Source organism: Symphalangus syndactylus, chromosome 22 (genome assembly GCF_028878055.3).
Source record: "Symphalangus syndactylus isolate Jambi chromosome 22, NHGRI_mSymSyn1-v2.1_pri, whole genome shotgun sequence".
NCBI lineage: Eukaryota > Metazoa > Chordata > Mammalia > Primates > Hylobatidae > Symphalangus > Symphalangus syndactylus.
Genome location: NC_072444.2, coordinates 63129995 through 63136505, shown reverse-complemented (window position 1 = coordinate 63136505; position 6511 = coordinate 63129995). Strand labels below are relative to the sequence as shown.

The window sequence follows — 6511 nt, the reverse complement described above, 5'->3', positions numbered from 1 at the left end:
TTAATATGAAGTTAATTAGGACTGTTTTGAAGGAGCTAAGCAATAGTTTCCTTTGCACATTTTTCTGAACTATGATAAACATTTCGATGCATAAAGCACCTGGCAAATAACAGTGCTCTGCGAGTGCTCCAGAAATGTTTATCAGAGCTTATTAAAAACACAGGGCTTCACTCATTAGTTCAAATTTGCCATAAGCATGTGTCTGCACAGGTTAAATTTTTATTTTCTTTCTCTCATTTTACAATAATCTCTCATAAATGTCGTTTAGAAACAGAACACATATACAAGGTGTGTGATACAAAATTATAAGTTATTTTTTTCCACACAAGTTGGAAAGTATCAGTGTATATAATACATTGATGATAGTGAACTAAATTTAAATGAAAAAAGTCATTCTAAGTTTGTTAACTAGAGAAATTTTTCAGTAATCATTCACCTACATATTCACATTCTGTATATATTCTCATGGTCAACGAACTGATTCAAATCATTTAAGTTATCCCACCATTTAAAGAGAAAAGCCTCTGCAATAATTTGAAACCATGATGTTATCTTAATTTCACCATTGGCTGCTTTTTTTCAGAAGTTCTTTTAGTTCTTCCTTTGACACATAACAATAGCTTTTAATCTCACTGGGATCTGGATTCAAAGTTACATTCTTCCTCACAAACAAAATGTAATCAATTTCATGTTCACCTCAGATACCATCCGACTGGTCTTTGTAGTGAATTCGTGTTAAATAATTAATTTCTTCTGGAGGAACCTCTTCCAAGGGAATTCCTAGCTCAGCTTTCAGCCGCCTCTGTGCTGCTCGCCTCACTCCAAGGGCATCATTTTCCTCAAGTTCACCTGGTTTACTTAATGGATGACTACAACAAGTATTAGTAAAATAACTTGGAAAGGTAATCTTAGCATCTGATCTTTGCTGTAGCAGAAGCTTATTTTTGGTGTTGAATAAGAAGACTCTAAAAGCTCCATGCAGTATCCCTTTCTCAATGTTCTCAGCCCCAATTTTATTGTCATTTTCATCAATAAGTATACACATCTCTGCCAGGAGTTGAACCTGTTGCTCGTAGAGGTGGTCAGTGGTTATTTCAGGCATCATTATACAATGTCTGATCTGTCCTGAGTGGCCTCTGGCCGTGGACACCCTATCCTGATGAATTTATAGCTTGGTTGTGGAGGCAACACAAATGACATTAAGCAGCAGTTTTTTGAAAAGAATATGCAATTTCTTATTGAATTATGCATAGTGCAGTGGACTGAGTTAATACTTGGGCTCTATTTCTACTCTGCTTTTGACCTAGTCATTGATCATGCATGTTACTAAAATAAGTGAAGCCTACCAGATTTATAAGATCATTTAAAGTTGTAACACATTTTTATTTGATAAAAATGAGTTCTGAAATATCTAAGATTTCCTAATTAGAAGAAGAGAGTAAAGATTCCAATGATAGAAAACAGCTTCAGTGAAGAAATAATATTTAATGGGGCAGGATTTTGATTGGATGGAAGAAAGGGAAACTAGTATCAATTTCGTTCTGTGTAGCAGATGCTTTTGCATATACTATCTTTCAGTTTCACAATATCAAAAAAGAGGTAGTGTACTAACATTTGTATACATAAAGGAACTAGGGTAAGAAAAGAGACCAACATCACCAGTTAAGAGTAGAGAAATCAGGATTAGAGGCAGTACAGTCACATTTGCTAATTAAAAAATGGGCAAAAGACCTTAACAGATACCTCACCAAAGAAGATATATAGATGCCAATAAGCATATGAAAAGATGCTTCACATCATGTGTCATCAGGGAAATGCAAATTGAAACAACAATGAGATACCACTACATATCTATTAGAATGGCAAAAATCTAGAACACTGGCAACACCCAAATGCTGGCAAGGATGTGGAACAACAGAAAATCTCATTTATTCCTGGCGAGAATACAAAATGGTACACTCACTTTGAAATAAATTCTGATGGTTTCTTATAAAGCTAAACTACTCTTCTTGTACAATCTATCATCCACTCTTCTTGGTATTTATCCAAATGACTTGAAAGTATGTTCACACAAAAACTTTCGTGTGGATGTTTATAGCAGCTTTATTATTTATAATTGCCAAAACTTGGAAGCAACAAGTTGTCCTTCAGTAGGTTAATAGATAAACAAACTGGCACATCCAGACAATGGAATATATTCACCACCAAAAAAGGAGCCATCAAGCCATAAAAAGACATAAGGAAACCATTAAATGCTAAGTGGAGGAAACCAATCTGAAAAGGCTACAGGCTGTATGATTCCCCTGTATGGAACAAGTAAAACTTCTGAAAAAGGTGAAACTGTGGAAACAGTAAAAAGATCAGTGTTTGCCAGGGACTGGAGGGAGGGTTGAATAGGTAACACACAGAAGAATTTTAGGGCAATGAAATTGCTGTGTATGATACTACATTGACGAATACACATCAGTATATATTTGTCCAGACCCATAGAATCTACAACTTCAAGAGTGGACTCGCATATAAACTCTGAACCCTGGTTGATAATAAATTCTCAATGTAAGTCATCAATTTTAACACATATACCACTCTGGTGAGAAATGGTGTGTGTGTCCGGGGAAGGAGCCCATGGGAAATCTCTGAACCTTCCTCTTAATTTCTTAGGAAGCTAAAACTGCTTTAAAAAGATAAAGTAACAACAACAACAACAACAACAACAAGAAAACCCAAGATATTCTCAGAGAGATAACTGAGGCTAATGGTAAAAAGAAACAGTAACAAGAATTCATGAAGAAGAACCCTTAGAAGATAATGGGTGTAAAACTTGTAATTATCACATAAGTCAGTGGATGAATTGAATCACAGAATTAATACAGCTGAAATGTGCCGCAGCAAGTGGGAATATCTTGTTAGGGGACTCTTCTGGAAGACAAGGGTAAAAAATCAGGATTTGGAAAAATGAGAAAAGTTAAAAGATACAGAGAGTGAAGTAATGTGTCAGTATCTGCCTTAAAAAGCCACAGATGAAGAAAAAGTAGATGAAAGGAGAGAAATAATGCCTTAACACTTCCGTAAATCATGGAAAGGTTTAAGAGCTTATTGAAAGGGCTCATTAAGAGCCACCAAGCAAACCCAAATGTAGGCACATGGTAGTGAGACACTGGAGGAAGTACCTGTGGAAGACATTTTGGTTGGCTAAACATATCTCTTTCCTCCCTCTTGTTAACAGTAAATTGTATACATTATAGAATGTGGCAAAGCAAATACTCATTTTACGAACTTCTCTTGCAGCTACAGGAGGACATACAAAGGAGTCCTGGCTAATGAGATATAAGCATATGCCTGCTGTGGGGCTTCTCGGAAAGTTTCAACTGGTAAAAGGGGAAGAATTGAACACAGAAGTGATGGGAGCCGCTTTGCAACAAAGAAGAAGTGAAAAAAGAATAGCAGAAATGTTGACCCTGATATTGTTAAACTGATGAGCTATTGCCAGCAGCCCCTTAAACTCAAAGCACCTTTTTCGATGAGAAAAAAAAAGTAAGTAATTATTAATTGGTTTTATGATATCTCCACCCAGACCATTTCAAACTAATAATCCAGTAAGAAAAAAAGATGAACACAGAAGGTGGGAACATATAATTTGGTAAGGTTTATTTTCTAAATAAAAAATGACTATAACACAAATACATAAAGAACAATCCACAAATAAAATTACAGAATCGTACTACCCTGACAGAGATGGATGGTGGGAGGGAGAAGAAAAAGATCAGAGGCAAGTTGAAATGAGAAAAAAATAAAAGAGAGTAAGTAGTAAATATAAAATAAAATGCAGAAATATGTATTTAGCTATTAGTGTTATCATAAATGTTTATTAACTCAAGATTATCTCAAACATTAAGAGATATTTCTGAGTATGATTAAAAACAGCAATATTTATCTAAAAGTGATATTTAAAACAAAAAAATATAATTAGAGTAATAATGAAAAAAACAGCTTAAGATATAGTAGGTGAATGCAAGCTTCCCCCCCAAAACAGTCAGATTAATGGTTTTAATATCGAATTTAAGGCAAAAAAAACATAAAGGACAATGAGGGCATTTGTAATAGGAATAATAGGCATAATAATCATGAACATTTACATACCTAATACTATGTTATTCAGAACAATAACTGGTAGCTCTATGGAGAAAAATAGATAAATCAACAATTCTAATTGGGGAATTTAACACATAAACCTCAGAAACTGTTAAATCAAGCAGATCAAAAATATACATAATTACTGAGCTTAAATGAATAGATACACAGAAGTTTGTAGACTCAAACAGAAGATAGACATTCTTTTTACGGACAAAGAACAGTTACACAAATGGACCAGATACTGGCCACAGAGGAAGGCCTCAGTATAATCTAATTCTTTAATACCATGTAGACTCATATTAAAATACAATACAATTAGAAATAAGTCCAAGGAAAAGCTAAAACCATCTCATATGGCTGAATACTAAGTAACATTTTGCTAAATGGCTTTTATTTAAAAATCGTAAGAGAAATTATGGAATTCTTATAGCTAATGTACATACTATTTGACTATAGGCCAACATTTGCAGGATGAATCTCTGGTTTTACTTAAAGAGACATGTATAGATTTAAATACATCACAAAACAAGCAGAACAAAAAATAAGTGGGATTAATATTCAAATCATGAAGCTACAAAAAAAGTTAATAAGAGTAAAGCCAAACATATAAGGACAGAAATAAAAATTACATAGCTACAAATTTTAAAAACAGAGAATAACAAAAATCCAGTAGAGAGGCTTGATAAAACAAAAACTCAGTTATTTGAGTATAATAAGACATACAACTTCTAGTAAATCTGATCAAGAGAAAAGACAGATGTAAATACTACAAAATGCATGTAGAAAGAGATTTAGCACAGGTACAACAAAGAAGAAGAATCATGAGGTTATAATCACTAACTTTCCCTCAGCTTGAAAATCTTGAAAGATTTATTTACGAAAGCACACATTTTGCATAAGAATAATGACAATACTTGAATATTCTAATAACTACTAGAGAAAATTAAAATGTTAGCTAAAAATCTGCTTCCTCATTTCTCTTTTTTCCCACAAAAAGGCAATGGATCAGCAGTTGAAAAGGGAGTACTGTGAAATTTTCAAGGCACAGAAACTTCCTATCATAAATAAGTTAATCCAAAACACGAAGTAGAAAAGGAAAACTGGAGAGCTCTCAGTGAAACTGGTATAAGTTTTGACTTCTTTTCCTGCTGCCTCCAGGTGGGGCCAACCCTCATGGGTTTTTAAAAAAGCAGAAAGAACAGCCTGAGCTTCGGGTTGTCTGGATTTCTTCCATCACAACTCACTTCACAGACTCTTTTTTCTTTTTCAAGCAAGGAGGCCAATTAGTGGGTGGAACAGCTAAGGCAACACTATACAATTACCTGGTTTATATCCTTCACTGACTCTGACTAGAGTCAGTGGACGGATCGACTATCACATAGTGTAATACTTAAGGTGTTTTAAAATATGCAGGTTAATATTTAAATTTTTATATAAAATTTAAAGGAAAGATGTTTACATTATTCTCTCTTTTTAGTCTATCAAGTTTTTCTCTAAGAACCTACTTTGGGATGCTCCAACGACCTTCAGAACATATTAGGCCAATACTTCCAAGTTTTTCCGTTAATCAGGTCACTGTAATATGAGAATAAGTTAGGGAGCCTAGGCTCTCTTTGTGCCTGTGCAGTCCTTTCTTTGAGATATGTTTTATAACAGTTGGTTTTCTTCCAAGAGTGTAGAAGCATTATGTTATTACTATAATTATTGTTATCTAAGTTGAGCCTATATAAAAGCTAGATTTTTCTCTCCTTTTTTTCTTGTAATAAGAGTTGACATGTTAAGCTAACCTGTTCTTCACTGTCTTCTAATTTGGTTCTATTTATCAGAAAAGCCTTTTTAGGTAGATTTTTTTTTTTGTATCTGTCTACTTGTTTTAAAACAGCAATGAGACAATAGTTATAGTTTACTTAATTCTTCACTAACCCTAGTCTTTAAACCAGAAAATGGTAGTTCAAGTGTACAAAAATATAGGCTGACTTCACATGTAAACAAAAATGTGAGAATCCTTTAAAAGTGTTGAGCTTAACAAATCTAAGACTTTATTTTTCTTTATTTGCTTCTTTTTTATATATTTAATTGCTTATTTAAAGTATATCATGATCAAGTAGGGTTTGTACCAGGAACCAAAGAATATTTTGACACATGTACAAGATAATTCATGGCCCTTTGGAAAAAGAAGCTCATAATTATTTCAGTAAGTATACCAGAAGACATTCTTAGTAAGGTAGGGTTGGTAGGAAACTTTCTTAGCCTGATATCAAAAAATATTACCAAAAAACATAGAATAAATATATAATGTGGTATATTTATATGAATTTTTCTAAAGTTTAGAAATAATATTGTGTATATATGATAGCACTGCTATGTTCCATATAAT

At 33.4% G+C, this 6511-nt stretch overlaps 1 pseudogene; it reads right to left on the bottom strand.

Annotated features, from left to right (window-relative positions):
- Positions 1-444: 444 nt before the first annotated feature.
- Positions 445-6017, bottom strand: LOC129472502 (isopentenyl-diphosphate Delta-isomerase 1-like; annotated as a pseudogene).
- Positions 6018-6511: the final 494 nt, after the last annotated feature.